The sequence below is a fragment of the Maylandia zebra genome, linkage group LG2 (genome assembly GCF_041146795.1).
Source record: "Maylandia zebra isolate NMK-2024a linkage group LG2, Mzebra_GT3a, whole genome shotgun sequence".
Lineage (NCBI taxonomy): Eukaryota > Metazoa > Chordata > Actinopteri > Cichliformes > Cichlidae > Maylandia > Maylandia zebra.
The window spans coordinates 11,385,983-11,411,255 of NC_135168.1; the positions used below are offsets into that span (position 1 = coordinate 11,385,983).

Consider the following 25,273-nt stretch of genomic DNA (forward strand, 5'->3'; position numbering starts at 1 on the left):
ATCTACATGTGAGGCAGAGGCCACACAAGCAGCTTTCTATGTTTCACAGTGACTGAGATCTTCAGTGGGGGTGGACATGCTCCTGTACAGACCTCTGAGGAGAACCAAGGTGCAGTCAAAGAGTCCAGTCTGTCCTCACAGATGTGAACATGTGCTTTCATCAGGTCTGCTGTCAGCTAGCAGGCTCACATCAGAATCACTGTTCCTGAAAAACACAGTCTGTGTGACATCATCAGTCAGCTGATGGTCCCAGATCTGAATGGTTTCTGTCTCTACTGAGGAAGTCAGAGAATATCACTGAGGTGTGGATCAGGTCTGAGTGAGCTGTGGAGGGACAGCTTTAAACAGTCCACAGGTCTCACGTCCTGCTCAGTCTGGTAGCAGATATCGCGTATTGTTCCAGATGTGCTGACATCAGCAGCAGCACAGCTGTGTGATACCATGAATCTCAGTTATTGATCCAACACACAGTAAATACAAAGATCAGGATTTCTGAGAGTAATCATTATGAGTCTGAACACATGATCACTGAATGTTAGTCTCCACAATAATAAGCTAACACAAGCAAACACAGCTTTCAGCTCTTATTTTGAAACTGGCTTATTTAGAGAGCTGTGATGTGAGCGTGCCTGGCTCTGAGGCACTTGGGTCAGCCTCTGTTGTTTAGAAGTGTTACAGACTGTGAATGACACAGACCTGTCAGTTTCCATGTTTGTCTGTAACACAGCTCAGGGCTCCATGCTGAACGCATCCATCCAGTGTTATTGATCCAGGACTGATACCAGCATTGGGATCAATACTACAACACACAATCACATGTGTCCACGTGATGCAGTTTGAAGAGCAATCAGATGTCTCTGTATGAGGAGGCGGGGTCACAGGAGGTTCACAGAAACTCTGCAGCAGCATCATCAGCTCACATGGAAACTTTGATGATTCACTTCTGTGGTGTTTTTACAGAAACACGTCACAAAATTAGCTCCACCTGTTTTGTGAGCTTTGAGTTTCTTGTCTTCATCCTGGATTCTTGTGTTGCTGTTTTTACACACAGCAGATATTTCCTGGTTGCTTCCTTGATGACCACATGAAGCTTTCTGAAGCTTGGATTGAAAACGCTTCATTACTCAAAGCTTTCCAACACAGGCCTCTGTGCTGCCATCTGGTGGACAAACATATGAAGTGCAGCGTGACGCTACAAATGAAACTGCTTCAGCTACGTTTATATATAACATACTATAACCTATATAACTATATGTATAGTGTATTATGTAGGTTTTAGAGCTGGGGGTAGAACTGCTGATGGCCTGGTTGTTATTTATGTTCCCCATGGTTCACCAGCTCTCACACAACATCAGCACTAATGATCCCACGTCCTTATAAACCTCTGAATCAGGTCCTGAAGCAGTGACGTCCTGAGTAAAGACCTCACTGATCACATGACTCTGTCACCTGGACTCAGTGTTTCTGAAGCAGTGTGCTGGGTTTTTAAAAATACGTGGCTGCTGCCTGATGTTGGGCCCACAGAGGAAGACGACTCACTCGCTCTTCTTCACTTCCTCCTTAAACATGTGGAAGGAGAGCAAAGTGCTGCCAGACTCTTATTTCTGACAGGAACAGAAGAAACCACAGCAAACTGTTCCAGTTCTTCATCTTCATCACAATCTGTTTATTTCTGATGGTGTCTTCAGTCTGAGGTTTGAAGTTTCCATGTCTGTGTGATGTGTGGTGTGAAGGCTGCTGGTTAAACTGCACTCAGAAAAATAAAGGTGCCAACTGGAACCAAAAGTGGTTCTTTAGAGTGATGCCATAGAAGAACCTTTTTTGGTGCCACAAAGAACCTTTCAAACAATGGTTCTTTGAAGAACCATTTCTTTCAGTGGTTCATTGAAGAACCATTAAATGTGCCCCAAAGAACCATCAAGAAATGGTTCTTTGGGGCACCTTTAATGGTTTTTCAAAGAACCTTTTTAAAAATGGTTCTTTAAAAGAACCATTTTAAATAACCTTTTTTGAGTGGTTCTTTAAAAAAACATTTTAAATCTTTCAAAATAAAATGTATCATAAATTGAATTTGAGTAGGGTAAAATAAATACGAGCACAGCATAGACATATATTAATGGTTTATTGTCATTTTGTAGTATACCAAAAGACAAAAAGGCATTTTAACCCTCAGCACAACATCACTACTGATACATGTCACATATAAGTGTTTTAAACAGTAATAATTAAATATATTTGCTATACTATAAATAAATATACATATAAAAACTATAGCTACAGATAACACAACAATACATGTATTGTTTAATTAATAAAACATCAGAAAGTGATAAAACACATTAGAAATAGCAATAGCTTCATAACAGACCAATAAATCAACACATTTTCATCAGCAGATGTTTGCATGTTCAATAAAAACATTTCAACAACAAGTTTATGATTAAAATGATCAATGAACTTCAGCCTTACGCTATGTAATGTATGTTTCATGTTGTACTCATGGTCCTTTGTTAGTCCAGTTTAGGATAATGTCTCTGACGTATGTTTCATATCAAATATATGTCATATCAAAACAAGCCCACACCTGCAGTTGTTTCAGTTTTTCACTGGTGTTTCCTGTCAGCTGGTCAACCTCACTCAGGCGGACATCCATATCAGCCAACCAAACGACAAGCTCCTCCTTTTGTGCTTCAAACCCCTCCCACTCTGAGACAAGGAGCTGAAAGAGAGAGAAAAGAGTCAATTATAAAGAAGAGAGAAAAGTGAAACCCTCCTCAGAAGGTCTGACTCACATACCTGCAGTTGACCTGTGATGGACTCCAGTTTGGCGTTCACGTCATCCCTCGCCGATGCCAGCAGCCGAGTCTGCAGGGTGCCCTGGAAGAGCCGAGTTAATGTTCGACTCCTCCTGGTCAGGCTCTACAGCTGGATGAGCCGAGGTCTCCCCTCTCGCCGCTGCCTCTGAACACAGAAACACAAATTGCATCTGAAGCAGGAGGTGCAGATTTTTTTTGCTATTCTTTTCTAAATCCAGGCTTGATCACGTGGCGGTATTTGGAAAACTTTTTTGGCCAGTGGACGACTGTTGTCTTGCAGAAAGTCAAATCAAACATATGCGATACACAATCAATTCACAAGAACACATTATAAAAAATAAGTCCAGTTCTTGCCTGATTTCAAGTGAAATCTGCATCAAAACAGGGTGACAGAAGTAAAACGAGTGCACAAAGCCTCATTTTGTACAAGCCTGCTATTACAGTTCTCCTCTATGCAGACGACTTTCCTGTTTTCAAGGCACAACTTGGATCTGCTGTACGAATCTTATGGATACACACTAAATGAAACAATAGTGTGCATGACTCCAGATTCTGATCCCTCATCCTAATATGGTCCCAACATAGCAACAGCAATAATGCAAATGTTGAGGCTTCAAAATACAAAGTCCATAAACCAATGGCTGACATGGGTTTTATCATAAGGGTGATAAATATACAGATTTCAGTCTGTCTTAGAGATTTGATGTTCATTTACCTGCAGATGCAGTATACGTGCCTGCTCCATGTTTTTTCACAACATTTTGCACATCACTATTTAATACAGGAAGTAGGTGAACTAAAACAAGTCATCGTTCTTTGTGAGAGGACCATATTAATGAAACAAACCTCAATGACATCATAGGGATCCCTAAAGATGCTCCTGCTGCTTCTCTTCCTCCTCATCCTAAGCTTCCTTCTTCTTGTCCTCGCCTTCCATCCAATTGTAATTCAACCTAATTGTGTTTCTCCCCCTCCTCTTCCTCATTTTGTTGGAGCTGTGAACACAATTAATGTGAATCTGGATTAATTTGTGCAAACAAGAAAAATCTACAGCTTTTTGGTCAGAGGTGCTCTTGTGATTTAAGCCGGTGTTAAGGTTCAAAATATTGGGGATGGACACCAGAGGAAAAACCCACAATAACAACACTGGTCCGGCCGGGTTAAGTCAAACGATGATTTTAATGGTCACACGTGGGAGATGGACACTGTATGCAGACAGTCTCAGATCTCATCTCAAAAAACACATCACCATAGTTTTATGAAATCAGGGTATTAGAACGCCCCCTCATGCGTAGTGACAGGTGTAATACAATCAATGTTGACAATTTTATTTAACACAAAAAATAACATTGTCTCCTTCCCGAGGGCAGACGCTGACTGCCCCCGTCTCCTGGAACCGTCTGTACCCTGCTAAGACACAACATGGCAGCTACAAGGACTCTTTCATTTATTAAGACCATCAGTGTGTATTGCTCTGAATCAAGTATATAATATTAAATGAATATTGCTGGATCAGCTACTTCTACTTAAAACATATTAAAACATGACTAAGCACAAAATCACCAAGGATAACATCGTATAAGTGCTGTGTAAGCGCGTGTGGCCTTCCAAGCTCAAAGCCTTTGCCCTCCATAGATCAGCCAGACATCACGCTGGCTGTAGCTTTTAACCTTTAATTAACTTGAGCACAACTCTAGAATAAGCAACAAACTGCAATGTGTATGGAATGATCATGGTTACATCTGCAATGAAAAATCATGTTATTATTCTGGTACCTGTAAGGGAAAAATCAAACTAAAGTTAAAACCATCACTGTAATGCAAAGGATAATATAAGGTCAAAAACTTCAATTTATGTAAAATGCAAAGCTGGTTATATACTTCTGATGAACTAATAATGCCATATTAAAATAATGGATAATAATGAGAAAAAACATCCCCTCCTTATTCTACAATTCCCTCTATTGACCTCTGGAGAATCCAGAGGTCACAAAACAGTTGTGTCCCTCCTTGGCCTACACATTCGGTTCTACATGCATCATTGGCATCATGGACATTGGAGTAATAACTCCAGAGTCCACTGCCCTCACAGACATACTTTTAAACATTCTTCTGGCACAAATGATGAGACAACAACAACAAATAACCATAATACCCACCACAACAGACAAAGAAAACATGACCGAAGCGATAACCCCCTTCCACCGTCCGAACACTGAGGTCAGCCAGCCTTCCAACGGACTATCAACACCGGAGTGATCATGCATATTTTCAGACAAGAATTCCTCTCTTCCTCAAAATGTGTCTTTTGCGCCTGGCTGCCAATGTGCGCGTATTGTGTGTGGGAATTGATTTTACCTTATTTCCGATTAGCATAAGTGGCGCTCCTAATCTCACCATCGCGCACGTCCCCACGCTCCCAAGAGGAACATGAACCAGTAGAGTCCTGTGCCCGCAATAGTAATACAGCCCGCTCCTAGCCCAAGTCCCAATTAGAGTGGCTGCATCACTCACATTGTTGGTGGTCCTCCCCGTCTGGGTGACCGAACACCAACTGGGGTCAATTTCCCCCAACCGATATTTAACTTTATCTGTGGAAAACTTGAAGCACGTATAATTATCTTTCCGGGGCATAAACGGCCCTACTTGCGTGAGCTTGCCAATAGGGGGAAATAGACTGGACAACACAGTGCAGTTCCCCGTATTCACAGCTCCTCTAGTTATTTGCAACATACAATTATAGCCCCACGAATCCTCTGGATGCAGAGGTGCAGGCTCTATAAATAAACGCGGCCTTGCAGAAGCGCAAGCTACACAATTAGCCACTTTTTGTTCTCTAGCATTTTTGGCTATCCAGTCCAGCCAGATGTTACTGTCACTGAACCCGGTAGCGCGTTCAATCAAATCCTGAGGTTTCAAGGTGGTGTAGTCCACCGACACTACTCGCCTCTCCCTTGGTTCGTGCTCTTCTGGTGTAGCTTCCGACGACCCGCTCCCCTCTCGCCCTGTAAAAGATGCAACAGAGCTGGTGGGGCTGGAAATCACACGAGTTGTCATTTCTTCTCTACCTGACGGTACGCGATTAGTTTTTCTAGGAAATTAACCTTAATTAACCCTTTTGGATCAACCCCCGCTGTTTCCACCCCCAAAATTAAATACATAGATTGTTTACGATGCCAATTCCCCAATGATAAGGTTAACGCGTTTCCAGAGGGGCTGAAATCCCTCTGTAGTTTAAGCTCATTTTCGGATCCTAATTCTAACGGTTCCCAATTTTGCCCAGTGTAACCCCTTACCTGGTCCCAATTACGGCACCAGCTGTCATATGGACGATTTCCCCTCTCGCAGTGCGTACTCACTGAATAATCCCAACAGACCCACACATTATATCCCCTCCAGGCACTGCCGACGTCCCTGCAATTAACAACATCACACAGATCAAACGTGAAAGAAGTTGTGGAGCCAATAACATAATCTAATTCTAAACCACCATATGTGCTGAGACACTCATCCTTTTTACCAGAGACCTCACGCTTCACTCTTGCCCGCAGTTTCAAATCACTATGGATCACGCGTGATGTAATTGGTGTATCAAACAACGCCGGACTGGCATGACCTCCGTGCTCAGACTGGTTTCCCGGGTCGGTCTGCAACAAACAAATCAAAAAACAAATAGCCATGATTAGCAACATAATTGACATCAAACTCATAATAATTTTAAACATTGTGATGGCTTTTAAAACTCTTCTTTCATCACCAGTGTCTGATTGTTGTGATGGCATGGTGGTATGTGAATATTATGGTATAGTATAAAGTTCAAAGCCCTTTATCAGAGCCTCTCTCTTGTTCTAGGTCTTCAGTGTGGTACCGCTCCTTTTCGTTGGCGCGGCGATCTCCTCCTAGGCTGCTCTTCTTTCTTCGACCTTCCGGGTAGACCACCGGTCGGCCCGTTGCACAGGTGTGAGGGTTTATTCTGCCTCTCTATTTCACCTGTGTTGGGTGGAGATTAATCCTTCCCCACCAAGCCCTCGTGCGCGGCCGTGCACTGCGTCCAGTGATACCAGGTGTCGCCTTTCCCCTTCAGTTGGACTGCTGTCGCCGTCCGAGCCGACACCTCATATGGACCAATCCAGCGGGGTTCCTTCCACTTGCGTTTGATGACTCTCAGCCACACTGCCTTCGCGTCCGGGACCTCTCCTTCTCCTGTGGGCCCTTTACAAGCCGCCTGTTTTGTGAAACTGGACACGAGCGCCTTTAACTCGTTCCAGTATTCTGCGTGGGACCGGTTCCCCTTTTTGTCCCGTTCAACCGAGCCCACCGTCCAAGGTGCCGGAAACTGTCTCCCGGTTTGCAGCTCGTATGGTGTAAAACCTGTGGATTGATTAACAGAACATCTTATGGTCATCAACGCAACCGGCAGGGCTGCGACCCAATTTAGCCCTGTTTGCGCACAAATTTTTGCCAATTTGTTTTTCAAATTTAGGTTCATTCTTTCTACTTTTCCCTGGGACTGAGGATGATAGACCGTTCCAAATTTATGCTGGACGCCCAACATTTTTTCTACTTTTGCCAAATCTTGATTTTTAAAATGGGTTCCATTATCTGATCTAATTCTTTTGGGGAACCCATGACGGGGAATGTAATGATTAATTAAACACTTAATGACAGTCTTAGCATCCTCCTTTTTTGTAGCCCACGCCTCTGGCCAGCCGGTCAGAGCATCTACACACACCAACAAATATCTTACACCGCCAGGCCCGGAATCAATCATATCAGTGAAATCAATAACAATCTCCTCTCCCGGCCTCTCAGGGGGCCGAAACTTACCCACTTCCGGTTTTACTGCTGGCTTAGGATTGTGTGCCCCACAGATTAAGCACATCCTGGCCTTTTCTCTTATCATTGCTCGCAGCTCAGGATGCCACCAATGACACAAGTTTCTTTCCATCTGGGCTATCCCCACGTGGGCAAGTCCGTGGGCCTCATCCACCTTCTGTCCTGCCATTTTGGCTGTCAGCACGGGGCGCCCGTCTGGGCCCCTCCACAAATATCCATCCTGCCAGGCTCCTTTGTTTTTCCACACCCCCTTTTCCTCTGGGGATGCCTCCTCCTGGGCCTGTTTAACTTCCTCAATCAGGTCAACAGATATCTCCTCTTCTGGAGTTACCTGTATCATTTGTCTCCGTCCTTTGTAGCCTGCGGCCTCCTTCGCGGCTTCGTCTGCTCTCTGGTTTCCTTTTTCCACCATGCTGGTTCCTTGGGAGTGAGCTTTGCATTTTATGATGTTCACCTCATCTGGGTCAGCCAAGGCCTTTGCCAGTTCCTCCATTTCATGTTTGTGGGAAATAGGTGCATTGGTTGCTGTTCTGAATCCTGCTCTTTTTTCCACTGAGGCAGCTCCACATGCGCTGCTCCAAACGCATATGCCGAATCGGTGTAGATGTTCACTCTCCTGTTCTTGGCTAGTCTCAAGGCTCGAGCTAGGGCTATCACTTCAGCTCTCTGGGCCGACTGCTTTCCCTCAATTCTTCCTGACTCTCTGACCTGATAATCTCCTTCTACTCTGCAAACCACCGCATACCCTGCTTTCAGTCCTCCTTCATCTCGGTGGCAACATCCATCAGTAAACCAGTCCTCAGCTCCCGGTATGGGTTCGGCCTTCAGGTCCTCTCTAATCTTTTCCTCAATCTGTGCTCTTTTAACGCTGTCATGTGGTTCCCCTACTCCCATTAAATCTGCCATGTTAATTCCTTCATGTGTGAATGTCAAATTTGGGGCCTCTAAGACTTTGCTCAGTCTCTGTTGTGCCCGTGGTGACATACAAAATGCTTGTGAATTCACGTATGCCACTATACTATGTGTAGTAAGTATTTTTAGTGGGTGTTCTCTCACTACATGTGCTGTTTTTTGGATAATTCTAGCGACCCCTGCTGCATGTTGTGTGCATGTAGGATGCTTTGCTTCTGTTGGATGTAGTTTTACACTTACATACATGAGCACATATCTACCCCCCCCCCCCCCCTTTTTCTGAAACAACACTCCATTTACAATTGAGTTTGTTTCAGAAACATCCAAATAGAATGGCTCATCATAATTGGGTGTGGCTAAATCTGAGGCCCTTGACAAATCCTGTTTTACCCTAATAAATGCGGCTTCAGCTTCAGGCGTCCAAGGCAATTCAGCCTTAAGGTTTCGAACGCCAACTTGCTTCATTAGGCCCCTTAAAGGGGCAGTTTTGCCTGCGTAATCCGGAATGAACTGCCTGCTGTAACCTGTTAAACCAAGAAAAGAAAGCATTTCTCTCACAGTTCGTGGTTTTGGGTGTGTCAGAATTTGGTCTCTGTGTGTGTTCATCAAGCCCACTGATTTGTGTGCGATTACCCGGCCCAAAAAGGTCACTTCAGGGCGAACTAACTGCAGCTTTTCTTTACTTACTTTAAAGCCGCATTCCGCCAACCTATTCAACACAACGAACGACGCTGCTGTACAATCCGCTGCTGACGGGGCTGCAATGAGAAGATCATCAACATATTGTATTAATGTACAATCATCAGGCAAATTACATGACGACAGGGCTTCTTTAAGCACCTGATTGAAAATGCCTGGAGAAAGCGCAAAGCCTTGTGGCAAACGTGTGTATCTGAGTTGTTGGCCTCTGTATGTGAATGAAAAAATGTCTCTGAGTGACTCATGCAGAGGAAGACAAAAGAATGCATTTGCCAGATCAATGCACGTGAACCACTTTTGGTCACATGTGATAGCTGATAAAGCTGTGTACGGATTTGGTACAGGTGCAGTGGTAGAGAGTAATATTTCATTAATGGCTCTCAAGTCATGTGCCATGCGGTATTTTCCTGTTCCATGTTTCTCCACTGGTAGAATTGGTGTGTTCCACAGTGAGTGAGAGGGCTCTAACACCCCGGCCCTTAACAGGCCTTCTATTGTTTCTGTAATTCCTTCCTCTGCTTCAGGTTTGTGTTTATACTGTGATCTATAGATTGGTGTGTTTGACTTGAGCTGGAACAAGACAGGAGGACACTCAGCTAGGCCAACATCCGTGGGCCCTTTTGACCATAGACTGTTGGGCAGATTTGACAGTCCAGCAACTGCGTGAGGATGATCTACACACTCCTCAGCATGTGTTTTTGAAATTTCTTTATGTTCCAAGATCACTGTATCATCACAGGCACAGGTTATGCGATAGGTTTTACAATTTGGAGCATAAGATAAGTTAGGAATTTGGGTTCTTTGCCACCCTGTGTCGTCCAGTGCTCGCCTGACCATTGGACCTAGATCACCTGCACCATGACCTTGGTGGACCGCCAATGCAATGTGGGGTGCAGAATTTTCTCCCACATTATACCAAAGCAATTGTTCATCAGTTAATTTCACAGCCGCGGCTACACCTTCTGGTCCGATGTAGATGTCATGTGTCTGCACATTCCACGTCTGACCCTCAAGATCAGACTGAAATAATTCACGATAGGTGTCGTCATTATCTTTATCATAAAACAGGGTGATGTGGTAAGGGTCGCGCGGAGGGGAGTAAACTGCCAAGCTCATTATCCAGGGTCTCCACAGCTGAAATTGCCTCAGAACATCCTCTTTCACTAATCTCCCCCAGTAGATGTCGACTTTTTCTTTCACAGTCTTGAAGCAAATATTGAGTCTTTGTATTTGTTCCCAGGCACGGAAAATGCTGTCCTCCTGGCAGAGTCACAGATAATCCATCTGCTGAACATGTGATTGTTGTGTTGTGTGCCCAACTTCACGAGCAGGTCCCTGCCCGTGAGATTTACTGGCGCTTGCGATGACACCACATAGTTGTGTTTCAAAGTCTGCTTGCCCAGCTTTGTCAAAGCTGGGTCAGTCACTGGCAGAGTGATCGGGATCCCGGAAAAACCCACCACGTTCACTGTGTGGCAGGACAACGTTGCACTGTCTGGTGCTGCTCTCAAGGTTGAATATGTTGCTCCAGTGTCTACTAAGAAGGGCAATTCTGTCCCTTCTACAATCATTGACAGCATGGGATCTGCCATTCCCATGCTGTTTGGTCCCTCCGGGTCCCTTCAGTACTGGTCCTCCCCCCAGTCAGCCACTGGATACTGCGCGGCTGGTGCTGCACTCGGATTTGGGGCCTGATATGCTCCCCTATAGCCATCTCTTGCTCTCGGAGCTCCGCGTGCCTGGGATTGGTAGTTTCGTCTTTGATAGTTCTGACGAGGTTCTGGGCAAATTCTGCTCCAATGACCCTCTGCTCCACACCTCCAACAGACATTCCAAGGCGCACCGCTGAGATTCCCCGTGTTACGAGCTCTTTGTACTCCCCCCGCTGAGCCACCACGCCCTCTGTACGATCCACCGGTTCCCCAATTCCCTGTGGGTTTGTTCTGCCTTGGTGCATTGGCGGGCCATCCGTCATTAGTGTAGGGACCCGGGCCACTATCTGGCCATTCGGGCCCAGGACCAGGCTGGGTCGCAACTATCATCATTTTTTCTGTTTTTTCTTATTCCTCTTTCTTCTTCTCGCCGGCTTTGTTTCTGGCCTCCGCCAACTGTAGTTTGAGCAGAGACGCTTGTGCCTCCTCCAACTCTTTTTTCTGCTTGTTCGCACTGTCCTGCTCCAGCTGTAAACGATGTGAGACGTGTCTTTCCCACTGCACCGAATCTGCTACGGCAAAATCTGGATTTTTCTGTAGATCTTCTATGACCTGGTTTGGCAGCCCTGCCAGCACCGCTGCACGAAACCACGCTTGATGTTCACCTTCTCTACCCGGATGAGTACCTGTTTCTAACAACCACTGATCTCTGGCTTTTTCTAAAAATTCTCTAGGTGTGTTTTGGGGGTCCCAAATTATTTTAGGTATGGCACCTGTATTGGGGGTTGGGTACTTGTCACGGACTGCGTCAGACAAGGCACATTGCACTTCAGGATAAGGCAAATCATTTGCATAGCGAGTTGTGCGAGCTATGGCCTCTACATCTGCTAGCCCACCACCGAGCATACATCGCGCAGAAATGGCGCGAAAATCACCAATAGCAAGCTCTTCTCCTTCTGTTAGCCTGCGTAATTCACGCAACCACCTTGCTCCTCCTCCAGTTATAGGTGGAAGCTGTTTAACCAATGCCTCCAAATCTCTTACTTTGTACGCGGGTACCCCTCCTTATTCTACACCGGGTAGAGTAGATTTATGTGTTGATGCTACCTGCTTCAGCTCTGGCTGCTGAGTGATATTTAGACCCCGGCTGGATTACAAACTTTAACCATGTGCTGAACTTTGGCCCAGCATTGATACCTCTTGTTAGTATAACGACCTCTTCTTAGCTTGTATGTATGATGGTGGATAAATGAAATATACAACGAAAATTTAACTATATTACAAAAGAACATCTATCTTGGAAACATCAAATGACCGGAGCATAACAGCCTCGTTATAGTGAATAAATATTTATGCCATTTACACCATCAAACTTAGATTGCTAAGGATGAAGAACCTTTTGTTCTTTAAAGAACCATTTGTAATAGCTGAAGAACCATCCACAAAATAAAAAGGTTCTTTGACGTATGATGGTTCTTTAAAGAACCATGAAGACATCTGAAGAACCATTTAAGAACCATAATTTTTCTGAGAGTGGGACTCACTGTTTAAAGCACTGAGTGCTCATAGAGAGATGCTCCATGAGTCCCAGTACAGACTACAAACATGGTGGAAACTTAGCTTTGATATCCACACACTCTGCACGTCCGTGAGTAACTGTGATGAAGATGTGCAGAGATCTGTGTCCAAACAGGAGGAAGACTGTAAAGACTCTGTGCTTCTAACAGCCTCTGTTAACATATGTGAGGCTGTTTGTTGTTGTTGCCATGGAGCTTTGCACTGTTTGGGTCAGCAGGTCATGTGATCAGGTTTGTTCTGCTGGACGATGGTTCAGTGTCAGGTTTGTTTGCATTCATCAATAAATATCTAAATAAATCAAAGACTCCATGTTTGTTCTTTCATCATGTGACCTCTGCTCATCCATCTCTGTGTGTATCAGGATACATTTGGTTCATAATACACAGAAAAATCAGAGTTATTACCTGTAATAAATGTGAAAGATTCCTGCAGTGATAACCAGGCAGGACTGAAACACATCCAAGCTGTCACCACGGTAACAGCACCGCCCATCCACAGGTGAGGGGAGGAGCAAAAAGAGGGACTTTGACCATTTTATACTAAAAACACTCAACTAATGTTTCTAATATGAAACAAATAAGCCCACATTAATGTGAGCGTTTATTAAATAATAATAATGATGATTTCCTCCTGATCTCATTTCCACAGCAGAGAAAACTGTGGTGTATATTGAGGTGGAGGGTGTGGTCTGTGGCTCAGGTGTAGAGTGAGGGTGGGGTGCACCACAGCAGCATGCTGGGACTGCTGAGGGTGGAGGAGGGAGTGATGATGACATCAGAGCTGCAGCACAGAGACCAGTGAACACACAGTCTGTTCATCTTTGCATAGATACAATATACAGCACAATATTGAATGACAGACACGCTGTGGGAGCTTCCACAGATACACTGACGTCAGCATCCAGAGTCCTCCTGCTGCTCCCCCCTCAGAGCCCCGTGATCAGCACCAACACATTCAGTTAGATGACAGAGTCCAGCTGCAGCTAGAATCAGCTCCCCTCTGTGAACAACAGCACAGCGTCAGTGTTTCACACTCAGTGAAAGGAGGAAACAGCAGAAGAACACCATGTGTGCTACGTTTCCCAGGACACACTACAAACTGCACAAATACAGAGCAGCACGTGGAAGGACCTGGAGCTGCATTTACAGAGCTGCAGACAGCGTGATGTCCTGTATGGACAGGTGGAAGGAACCAAGTCCTCAGCTGGAACACTCGTGTTTGTCCACAGACAGGAAACACAGCAGGAAACTTCCTGACAGAAGTGCAGCTCATGGATAACACACTTCCTGTCAGTCAGAATGAGGCTGCAGCCAAACACAGAAAGGTGTTTTTGTCCAGATGAGCCCAGAGAAGAAACACGAGTGTTCACAGACATCAGAAGCTCAGAGAGGTGAAACATGAGGTTGGAGTCCTCGTCAGCATCCAGAAGAGCTGCTGTGAAACCCTGAGTACTCATGACAGACTCTGATGGCACAAACACATCATGATTCAAACAGAAAGACAAACATGGAGCTCCTGATCCTCCTGCATGAGAACAAGCTGACATGAGCGCTGTGTCTGAGAGTGTCTCCCTGTCACAGTGACAATAACACAGCTGCTGCTCACAGTCATTAAACTGACCTGAGGTCAGCTGTGCTCCTTACATATGAACCATGTGACCTCACATCAGTGCTGTGGATGACTGTAGTCATAGAAGAGTAGAGCTGTAGCAGGTGGTGTGAGGAGGAGGTGGTGTATTCTAGTTAACGCAGTACTGAAACACTCCAGCAGAGGGCGCTGTTAAGTCCTTATTGTAACACAGTTACTGTTATGATATTTTGATACCACGGCAAGCATTTACAGGATATTGTTTTATACAGGAAAACTGTTACTCAATAAGGCCGATCTACTAGTTGTTTTTCTCTTTCTCTGTGACCCAAGAATTAATGTGTAAGACTTACAGGCTGGTACCTCAAGGTCGAAAACACCACAGAGATGAGACCACTTCCTTACTCCCATCCTCCCTTTTTCTTTATCTCCTGGAAAAGGCTCGTTAAAGGCTAGGTGGTTTGTTTCAGAATTCACTAATGAAAGAACTCTGTATTTTATGTCTAGGAGTGTATTTTGCTGGGATGATCATAAATTGTAGCTGAACTGATAAACTACACAAGGGATACTTTGCTCAGAAGGCAGGAAGACGTTTCCTTATTTGGTCTGTACCGGTTTGAACTGGGAAAGCTGACACACGAACCTTTTTTCATCTATATAAACTGCTGTGTATCAAATAAACCTTTGAGTCGATTGGGAAGGCAACCTAAAGCAGTCTCTGTTTTCTTGTTCTCCCAAGCTGCTCCCGAGCTCGTACTAACACGCTGAATGGCATACCTGAGTGTTACTTTAAATAATTAGGAATCTTAGAAGGAAAGGACAGAACTCTGCTTATCGCTCACGCCACGGAGGAAACCCGGGAAGGCAATTTCCTTCAATTTTGGTGTCAGAAGTGGGATCCTGACAGAAGGTAAATATGCGTCTTTCATATTTATATAAAGACCTATTATACCTCTCTCAGTGATCGATCCATAAAAAAACGGGATATGCTGACGAAGTTTCACTTAGTGATCCAGAGAGATACACTGACTGACTTCCTCAGTCCCCGAATCCATAAAAAAACGGGATATGCTGACGAAGTTTCACTTAGTGATCCAGAGAGATACACTGACTGACTTCCTCAGTCCCCGAATAAAGTAGATTAACCCTTGTGACCCGCTAGAGTTGTGGCTTTCCAAATTAACACTATCAAACAATTTTATGTTAAATTACTATGAATTAATGTGCTTCTCGTTTTTCTTTTATATAAAATGTTATAAATAAATCAGTTATAATCAAGTGGAAAGACACAACACATTTATACGTAAAAAAAAAAAAAAAAAATAATAATAATAATAATTAATTGTTTAATTTTTCTTTTAAAAAAACAAAAAAACAAAAACAAAAACAAAAAAAAAAAAAAACAAAAAAACACGGGTCTCAAGGGTTAAAAGCAGTAAATTAAAAGCAGAAAGACACAGGGAGTTGCCTGTTGTTTTGCGAGGAGTTGCTCGCTAAGTGAGAGTTGCTCACACAAACAAAAAATTGCTAGCAATAAATTTAAAGTGACCTCAGCTGTGCCGCAGCGAAAATACTAACCTAAATCCTCCTAGCATGTAAACCCCTCTGGAAATCACTGAACATGGGTCAGAATAATTCAAAGACCACAGACAGGTCCGATAAAAAATCTAAAGTACCTGTAAAACCAAAAATTAATAAAATACAAAATAAAGTCTCAAATAACGGCTCAGTATAACTCCCATTTCCGGTTACGTGTAACCTACGTCCGCGAATCGGTGAAGACGTCCATGATCACGTATCCAGAACATGCGGGAGTGCTTATGTGACTGACTTTGTTTACAACTTAAGAAGTTCAATGCATTCTAATTTCTTTTCGGAGCCTTATCCCGAACGATTATCGCCAGAAAACAGGTCAGTAGAAATGTTGAATATCATTTGTGATAAGAAAAGTAGTCTGCTTAAAAAGTCCTGTAGAAAATATATGATAGAATGCCGCGACGTGATACATCAAATGTTACCACTATGGAAAAAGGGACCGGAACCAGGTGTAGATGCTTTAACATCAAATAAAACTAGTGCAGGCTCTAGCAAAGAAAATAAATCTACTGCGGGAAAAGCTAGTCTTCCATGCTCAGCCATTCAGCCCACAGCCCCGCCGCCTTACGAAGATGAGACCGAATTAATAGTTGCTGCAGCAGCTGCACGCAAACAATGTCAGCATTCTGATCCAACCAGCTTAAAAGACAGTGACAAAAAATCTGAATCACATGCAACGGATCTTAGCCATCTCTTTAAACAAGATCAGGAAAAACAATATATACGCCGCGAGGAAGAATTAGCAGAACATAAAAAAAAAGAGAAAAAACTTTTGAAAGAAGAATGTGAGGAACTTATGAAAAACAATTTAGACGACTATGAAGAAAAACTTTTGCATCAGGCAGTGTCCACAATAGACACCCACATGACAAAGTCGCCGATTTCTTTAAGAATCTAAAGAAATTCCTGCTAACAATGTCCAGAGACAAAATTGACTTAAATGCAGTAACTATGTGTAAACAGAAGCCTGATGAATCTATCCTAGTATTCATAAAACGCTTTATGCACTGTTGGACAAGCTAGAGGTGCAAATTCAGCTCAGTTTTCCAGCAGCCGCAGACACCCAAAGCAAAAATAAATTTGTGTATTTAATTTAACATAAAGGGTGAAATGTTTGCTGACACTGATAACAGCTTATGTTTTCTCTGCCCTATGTACCGACATGATGGAGAAGGAACATCCTCTGTGTCAGCTGGACCCTCAGCAGAGAATGAACTCAACATCCTTTTTGTCCGGTACTCTATGTCACACACTGTGCCAAAAAAAAAACGTGTACAGACGCCACTAACAGGTAATCCCATGACTGGGAGCCACACTTTTGTTTCTCTCACACTGTTCAACAACATGATAACTGCTCACACAAGTGAAGGTCAAACAGTGATTTTGTTACATAACTCAGACATAGGTTACGAAATATGTCGACACATAGATCTAACCTACCCTATCCACTGTACTATTTCTGCAGTTACATTGCCAGCTGAATACCAGAATATGACATTGTGGTCTAAAAGTGAGAATGAGATAGGATTTATTGACTGCATACCTTATCACGCACAGCTAAAAAACAAAAAGCGAGTATATGTCAGGCAATGTCCCCTTTCCACGGAAAAAGCCGCAGCTCTAGATGTCATCATAGGAGATTTATTGACTACAGGAGCAATAAAGCCCACACTCCTGTCAATCCTGTGCCAAAGCCTAACAAACCTGGCGTATGGCGTTTCATACAAGACTTGAGGCAAATTAATGCAGTCAACATTCCTCTGCCACCTCTCGTTTCAGATGTTCACAGCATATTGACATGCATTGCATACACATTTTACCGTGGTGGATTTATGCTCCGCTCCTTTTTCTCATGAAGACACACAGCCGTTATTTGCATTCACACATAGAAATAAGCAGTACACTTGGACTCGTTTGCCTCAAGGCATGATAGACAGCCCTGCTGCTTTCTCAATGGTGATCCGTGCTACCCTGGACAGCTTTACTCCTCCTGAGGGCTGTACTCTGATCCACATGTGGATGACCTCCTCCTCTGTGCTGAAAGTGAAAAAACTATGTCAAACTGCTACACACATGCTTCTCCAGCACCTCAAAAAGACTGGCCACAAAGCATCAGCAAAGAAAATGCAGTACTGTCAGACTTCTGTTCAATATTTGGGATTCACACTGTCTCACGGAAAACGTTCCATGACTGCAGACAGGGTCAAAGCTGTGACCTCCGTCCCTCGGCCCACTACACAGAAGGAAATGTTGTCCTTCTTGGGCATGGTGAACTATTGCAGACAGTGGATACCAGACTGTTCTTTTCATGACCACATTCTGCGTGACTGTTGTAAAGAAGACAAGCCTCCTCGAATACTGTGATCCACAGAAATGACTGCCTCTTTCAATGCATTACAGGGAGTGCTGACCTCCGCCACTCAAAGGTGCTGCCTGAATTGTTCAGGAATGCCGGCCTGCCTGAGGGCAGTAGCAGCTTGCTCTATCATGATAAGGGACTGCGGGAAGCTCACACTCTCACATGACACTATTCTACACACCAATCACCAGGTCACGACCATTGTAGCAAACATAACTAAACAACATATGCAAATCTCACTATAAAAGCGAGCAGCACACCTGATTCGCCATGACATTTATTGATACTATTCTGTGTTCTTCTGACCGACAGGATGGCTCAGACAGGCTTGATGTTCATGACTGCATGACACGTATACAGGAATCCACAGCACCATGTCCAGATTTAGAGCAAACACCTATCTCAGACTCAGCCACGGTTTATGTGGACGGGTCCTGTTCAAGGCCGAGTGACAACTCATTTCTTTGTGGCTATTCAGTGGTAACAGTGCCTGACATCATACTAGAGGCTCACTCATTACCATTTCACTCAGCACAAAAAGCAGAGCTCATGGCTTTAATACGCGCCTGTGAGCTCCATTTGGATAAGCATGTGACGATTTACACAGACAGCCGCTATGCATTTGGCGTTGTGCATGACTTTGGCACATTGTGGAGACAGAGAGGATTTAGATCTGCTGATGGAAAATAAATTGCTAAATTCTGATTTTGTTCAAAGACTTTTTCAGGCTATACAGCTACCATCGGCCGTTGCAGTTGTAAAAACGAAAGGACACAGTACAGCTGACACAGACGAAGCAACAGGTAATGCTCTAGCAGACGTGACAGCCAAGGCTGCAGCTGCATCACAGCTCCCACCGCCGCAGGAAGTATTATCTGTGCCCCTACAGCTGCCACTTGTTACACTCCCAGACTATTTAGACACGAATGTTGATTTAAAATTCATACAAGAGCAAGCCTCTGCATAGAATAATGACTGTACCTTAGATGACAGAGATGGCTTATACAAAATCTTAAGGGTTTGATTGCCCTCCCATATTCCCTGATGCCAGTCCTTGCCCGACATTTTCACTGTGTGAGTCATGTCGGACAAAGAGGGGTAAATAGGGGCAATAAAATCAAGATTTGTAATTGAGAAAACATCACATGCAGTAAAAAGCATATTAGCAACCTGTCTAACATGTGCGCGAACTAATGTAGGTAGCTCAAAAGCGAAACATCAGCATTTACCACAACCAGATTTTCCATTTCATACATTACAAATTGATTTCACACATATGCCAGCACAAGGAAGCATCAAGTACTTACTGGTAATAGTGGATCAATTTAGTAAATGAGTAGAAGCTTATCCAACCTCAAAAGAAACTGCAGAAGTAGTCTGTCAAAAGTTGAGCAATGAAATAATACCCAGATTCGGAATACCTCACCAGATTAACAGTGATAGAGGATCTTCATTCACATTAGAAGTAATTCAAAAGTGTGCTAAAACTTTAATGACCTGGGTCAAATTACTTACTCAAGTCCTGTGTGAGATTAGAATGACTCAATCTGCAGTAACCAAATTATTTCCATTTGAAATAAGACTATTTCCAAGACCATGGTCAGCTTCCAGAGGGGCACCGCTAGTAGAAGGTGATGTATATTGCATTGTCCACTGATGTTCACAACCTGGTAGAAAAACTGAATAATAACTATCAGAAAGTTTGTCTCTCTCAGCTTTTCCCCTCCACAGTTCCACCAGTGGAGACAAGGAGACGCATGTTGGAGAAGCCACTAAAACCAAGGACACTCTGGGAGGCCGCGTTTTCCAGCCCCCAGGCTTTACTGGCAGTGACGAAGAACCAGCATCCTCACAGACGGACAACCTCAGTGGATTCATGCCAGCAGGGTTAAGACCAGCCCAATCGGACCATCTCAGGCGTCGGATCAAGCAGACGACATCTCCGGCGAGCCAGCGCCCGGAACTAGAGCAAATAAACACACACGGGTAGATGACATCTCAGGCGAGCCAGCGCCCGGATCCAATGTACACACACACAATCACTGATTAACACACAACGTCTGAAAGAACAACAACAAGGTACTCAAACATCCAGCAGGAACAGAAAGCCAAAAGTACCACATGATGTCTAACCTGATAAAGCCAGACTCATTTCATCCTGATAATGGAGAAAATGAAATGCCCATTGTCATCATACGACGCTTATTCAATGTCTCTCGAACCTGGGACCAGGCCAGGAGACAACTGAAGAACTGTTTTTCTTATATACTTTCTTATATATTTAGGTTATTTATCATATCTATCGCATTAACCTTAGGATTTCTCTTTGCTATTTTGTATTGTAAACTGCAACCATGTTCACATTTCTGCAGGTCGTATTTTGCTGACTATACCTCATGCTCCATTTTGCAAGACACCTACTTAATGCACTCCTCACGTTCCCTAAAATCAGTAAATAGCAACATAGACGCCACTAATAAACCATCTTATGCGCCCTCTAGAACAGGAGCTAACGCCTGGTATGAAAATGCCAGAACAGCCGCTCGTGATTTAGGAAACAGTAACTGTTATGTCTGTTCAAAGGCTAATCCAGAACAGGTAATAGTAGGATACCCCATATCCGGTTTCCCCCTCACTGAGGGACTAGAGAAAATCGGCGGAGATAATGCTCTCTTTAAAGACGCTTTACAGTTGACTCTGAGCCCTCTCGACTGCTTACTTAGACACACACACACACCAACTAACCCTGAGACTCCATTAGGCGAATTATTGAAGTTATCTAATGACACCGCAGGGACCTGCGCCCCAATGAAACGCCCTAAGAATAGGTTAAAGCCCTCACTGCCCTTAGGACAGATCCCTCTCCATTTTAATACTAGTATGATATGTCTGCGCAGACTAAAGTTAACTGGCCCAGACACACACATAGATTATACAAAGGATAACTATACATTCTTCTCTGACTCCCCAGGTGCACGCTGTAATGAGACATGGCTAGCTGTCTCTGTGGCTGAAGTTGTATCATATCTGGAGGAACACACACACAGTTCAAGTTCGAGCAGAGAATCGATCATTGTTCCCCCAGACGGTGTCTTAAATGATACTGACTGGGGGGAGTTAGTTAAATCACACATGGTCACGCGCCTGACCAGACCAATCCCACATGCTTATTGGATGTGCAATAATACTCTTCGATTAGCTTTACCTGTTAATTGGACCGGTACCTGTGGTCTAGTAACCGTTGATGTATGCTGTACTTTCATTCCCAATAACACCGCTCCTAACGGTTCATTCACACAAGCTATGAATAAACTTGAAGCATTGCAGATAGAACTAATTGCCAATACAGGTCACGGTCAGTGGCTACATAAGTGGCTACAGGACACGTTTGGGAGATGGAAGGAACTAATTGTAGCCTTTGTAACCGTTGCAGCATGTTTTTGATGATTATTGTCTGTTGTGTGGTACCCTGTGTACGTTCAATGATAACCCGTATAGCTACTAGTACAGCTACTTCAATGTATTTGCAATTGGCACAAATTGACCCAGATTATGTGTCAGATGTCATCAATGATGTTCCTGATATGTATATTGAACATTAGGTTGTGAACTATTACATTTTATGATTTGCTTTTTATATTATGTTATTACATTTGTGATTTTTCCTTTCTATTTGAGTTATTATTTTTAAAAAATAATAAAAGAGGGGAACTGTTATGATATTTTGATACCACGGCAAGCATTTACAGGATATTGTTTTATACAGGAAAACTGTTACTCAATAAGGCCGATCTACTAGTTGTTTTTCTCTTTCTCTGTGACCCAAGAATTAATGTGTAAGACTTACAGGCTGGTACCTCAAGGTCGAAAACACCACAGAGATGAGACCACTTCCTTACTCCCATCCTCCCTTTTTCTTTATCTCCTGGAAAAGGCTCGTTAAAGGCTAGGTGGTTTGTTTCAGAATTCACTAATGAAAGAACTCTGTATTTTATGTCTAGGAGTGTATTTTGCTGGGATGATCATAAATTGTAGCTGAACTGATAAACTACACAAGGGATACTTTGCTCAGAAGGCAGGAAGACGTTTCCTTATTTGGTCTGTACCGGTTTGAACTGGGAAAGCTGACACACGAACCTTTTTTCATCTATATAAACTGCTGTGTATCAAATAAACCTTTGAGTCGATTGGGAAGGCAACCTAAAGCAGTCTCTGTTTTCTTGTTCTCCCAAGCTGCTCCCGAGCTCGTACTAACACGCTGAATGGCATACCTGAGTGTTACTTTAAATAATTAGGAATCTTAGAAGGAAAGGACAGAACTCTGCTTATCGCTCACGCCACGGAGGAAACCCGGGAAGGCAATTTCCTTCAGTTACTGTGTGCAGTTAGACTTCATACATAATCTGCACTTATTTCCATCAGACATGCTGTCAGTAAATCATTGGTTTCTATACATTTCTAAACACAAAACCTCTTCACACTTCTAACATGCACATTTACACAACTAAATGGCAGTATTGATGAAAAGAAACACATTCAACAAATCCATTTAAACCTTAAAACAAACAAAAGGAAGCATCTCTATGGACAAACAAACCCCTCCACTTGGTTTGACCTGCTGATGTCATGTGTGGCATCAGCAGGACTTTAAAATGAGGAAATGCCGGGCGGGCGTTTCCCCACACCTGACCCTCATGAAGACTGGAAAGACAAACAAAGTAAGAACAAATGACTTAATCTGTAACATAATAAAATGTAAAGAAACATGTAACTGAGTATTCAGCTTCATTTGCAGAATGTTTGATTTGCCAGCAACTGAATGCTTCCACACACAAACCCGGCATAGTGAGTGAAGCAATGTTACTTAACAAATAGCAAATCATAGCAAATACATAGAAACAGAATAATGTGTTTAATATGCAAAAGAAGAAGAAGAAGTAAACACATATGGGACAAATGGAGACCATTGCAGCTCATCCACCAGTGAGGTAAAAAGAGCAACCAAGAAAGTGGCAGCCTGCACGGCCACAGATGTGCTGGAGGAGCTAGAAGCTCTACCCATGGAGAAACTCCTGGAGAACCTTGCTAAGCCTAACAGGGGACAGGTACTTCTGCCCAACCTGGCAGCCACAAAGTGAACTCATTTAGGTAAAGATAACCACATGCACCTAACCAGCCTGCACCAGCCTGACATTTCTTCCTCCTAAGTAAAAACCAATGGATGGATTGAACTTAGAGTCTCAGCTCAGTTTTCTATTTTGACCACCTACACCCCAAGATACTCTTTTAAAAAGTGTTGTTTTCAGATCCCTTTGAAGTTCATAAAGGGCCTGTTCATTTTCATTCAGATGTTTTATTACATAAATGTTACTGTTTTCTTTTGATCTATGCTCCCACTACACTGCACCTCTACAAACAACAATGCCACGGACTGTCAGCTGCTTTTACATGCTGTGAACATGAGTAGGTTTGATCAGAGTTTCAATTATCAAAGAAAAGACAAACTGAGCAGAAAGAAGGAAAAAAAGACCAACTTCTTCCCAACTGACAAGAAAAATACTCGTCATGTTTTCATAATAAAGGATCAGGCTCCCCATTTATGACAGCTTGGACCAATAATGTATGTTACCCTGATGCTACTGTAGAGACAGGGTCAACATCTCTATTTAAATATAATTAATATACAAAACACAATCAAAGTTATACATGAATTATTCATTATTTTTACTATTGATAAAATTCATGTATACTAATCAAAGTTATACATGAGTAACGACATTATTAATAATGATTAATAATAATAATTCTAATGCCAACATGATGACTGTTCATAGCTCCTGCTTTGAAATACTGAACTTAAACATTGACCTGATGAAAGATCACAATTCACAGTGGCCCACTGTCAGAATCATTCTGAATATAAACTCATCGAGTTAATCTGAACCTTTCTCAAATGTGCTGTGAATAAATGCTGCTGCAAGCCACTGTGGGAAAGCTGTGTTATTATCATGGAAACATCTGTGACACAGAGGACGAGGACACAAAGGGACGACACGCAGAGGCTGTGTTAAAGTCAAAAATCCAAATCTTTAGTCCTAAACAGGCAGTGGTTACAAACAGGAAGACGAGCAGTCCATTAAACAGTCTACAGGGTCAAACATACAGAGAATTCAAACAGCTATTAAAAACAAATAACTGGACACTGAAAAACTTCAGTGATGTGTGAGGCACCAAAGGGAAGCAGCTGAGTATATTCAATGAATTCTCTTCAAATACAAAGACAGAAACTCCTACAGGCAGCATGCAAACTGAGCAGGATACACAAAGATCAGAGATTACAAAAGAAATCAGAAAAGGATTTCAAACTTACTGAGAGCAAGGCCTCTGTTACAAATCTGTCTAATAGAAAAACATGCTGTACAGATACAATACGCTCAGTGTTCATGGTCATTTAAAAACTGGCTCTACCTGAACCACTTCAATATTTTATGAAGTCACTGAGTCGACCATTTCTACAGTTTGTTTCCTTCATTGCAGTTAGAGTGCGGCTGGTAAGGATGAAAACACACACAGAGCGTAAATTGTCTTTGTTAGTAAGAAACGTCAGCAAAGAAAAGACAAAACACACAAACACTCTCATGATATTCATGAATCATTAGAAAGCATCCAAACATTCTGCTCGTGGACTTTTACAGTCTTATTTGCACTCGCTCATCTTCATAATCATCCTGATCAATACATGACAGGGGAGGCTTTGAGGTAGGCGGGGCTCTCTGCTGATGTCAGCATGAAAGGCAGGACCAGCGTCTGCCACATGTTGGTGAAACATCACAGTACACTGGCGTGGTTTCCTTTCCAGATGTTGGACGTTTGACACTTCAACGTTGAGGCCAACAAGAAGACACAGTTTTGGGTCGGGTTGCTGCAGGGTTTCTAACTGAGCAAAAGCAGAAGCACACAGACCAACAGGGATCAGATGCTGAGTGTTAGAGGAACATCTGTGCTGATCACTGAATGCTGCTGTGGTCTCTTGTTGAAGTTGGCTGGTGGGACAGTCTAATAGTGATATCCTGCCCATCGGAGGAACACTTTTAAAAACACATGCAATACTTTGTTTGTATTACAGTCACAGTTTATGTTATTTTTGTCCTTTAAAAGTGTTGCTGTACTATAAAGTCCTATAATTTGAGGCTAAAACGGCTCAGAGAGTCTCTCTCTCAGAGGATCTCCTTTGAAAGT

At 43.2% G+C, this 25,273-nt stretch overlaps 2 long non-coding RNA genes across 2 annotated transcripts; one reads left to right on the forward strand and one right to left on the reverse strand.

The window, feature by feature from the left end:
• Positions 1–2,279: 2,279 nt before the first annotated feature.
• LOC143413575 (uncharacterized) lies at positions 2,280–3,888 on the reverse strand. Its single transcript, XR_013094178.1, has 3 exons — positions 3,663–3,888; positions 2,797–2,961; positions 2,280–2,719 (listed from the first exon to the last, which is right to left on the reverse strand). It is a non-coding gene; the product is annotated as an uncharacterized LOC143413575 (long non-coding RNA).
• An 11,108-nt stretch (positions 3,889–14,996) lies between these two features.
• Positions 14,997–22,239, forward strand: LOC143420792 (uncharacterized). The gene is made up of 2 exons (XR_013100533.1): positions 14,997–15,990; positions 19,616–22,239. It is a non-coding gene; the product is annotated as an uncharacterized LOC143420792 (long non-coding RNA).
• Positions 22,240–25,273: the final 3,034 nt, after the last annotated feature.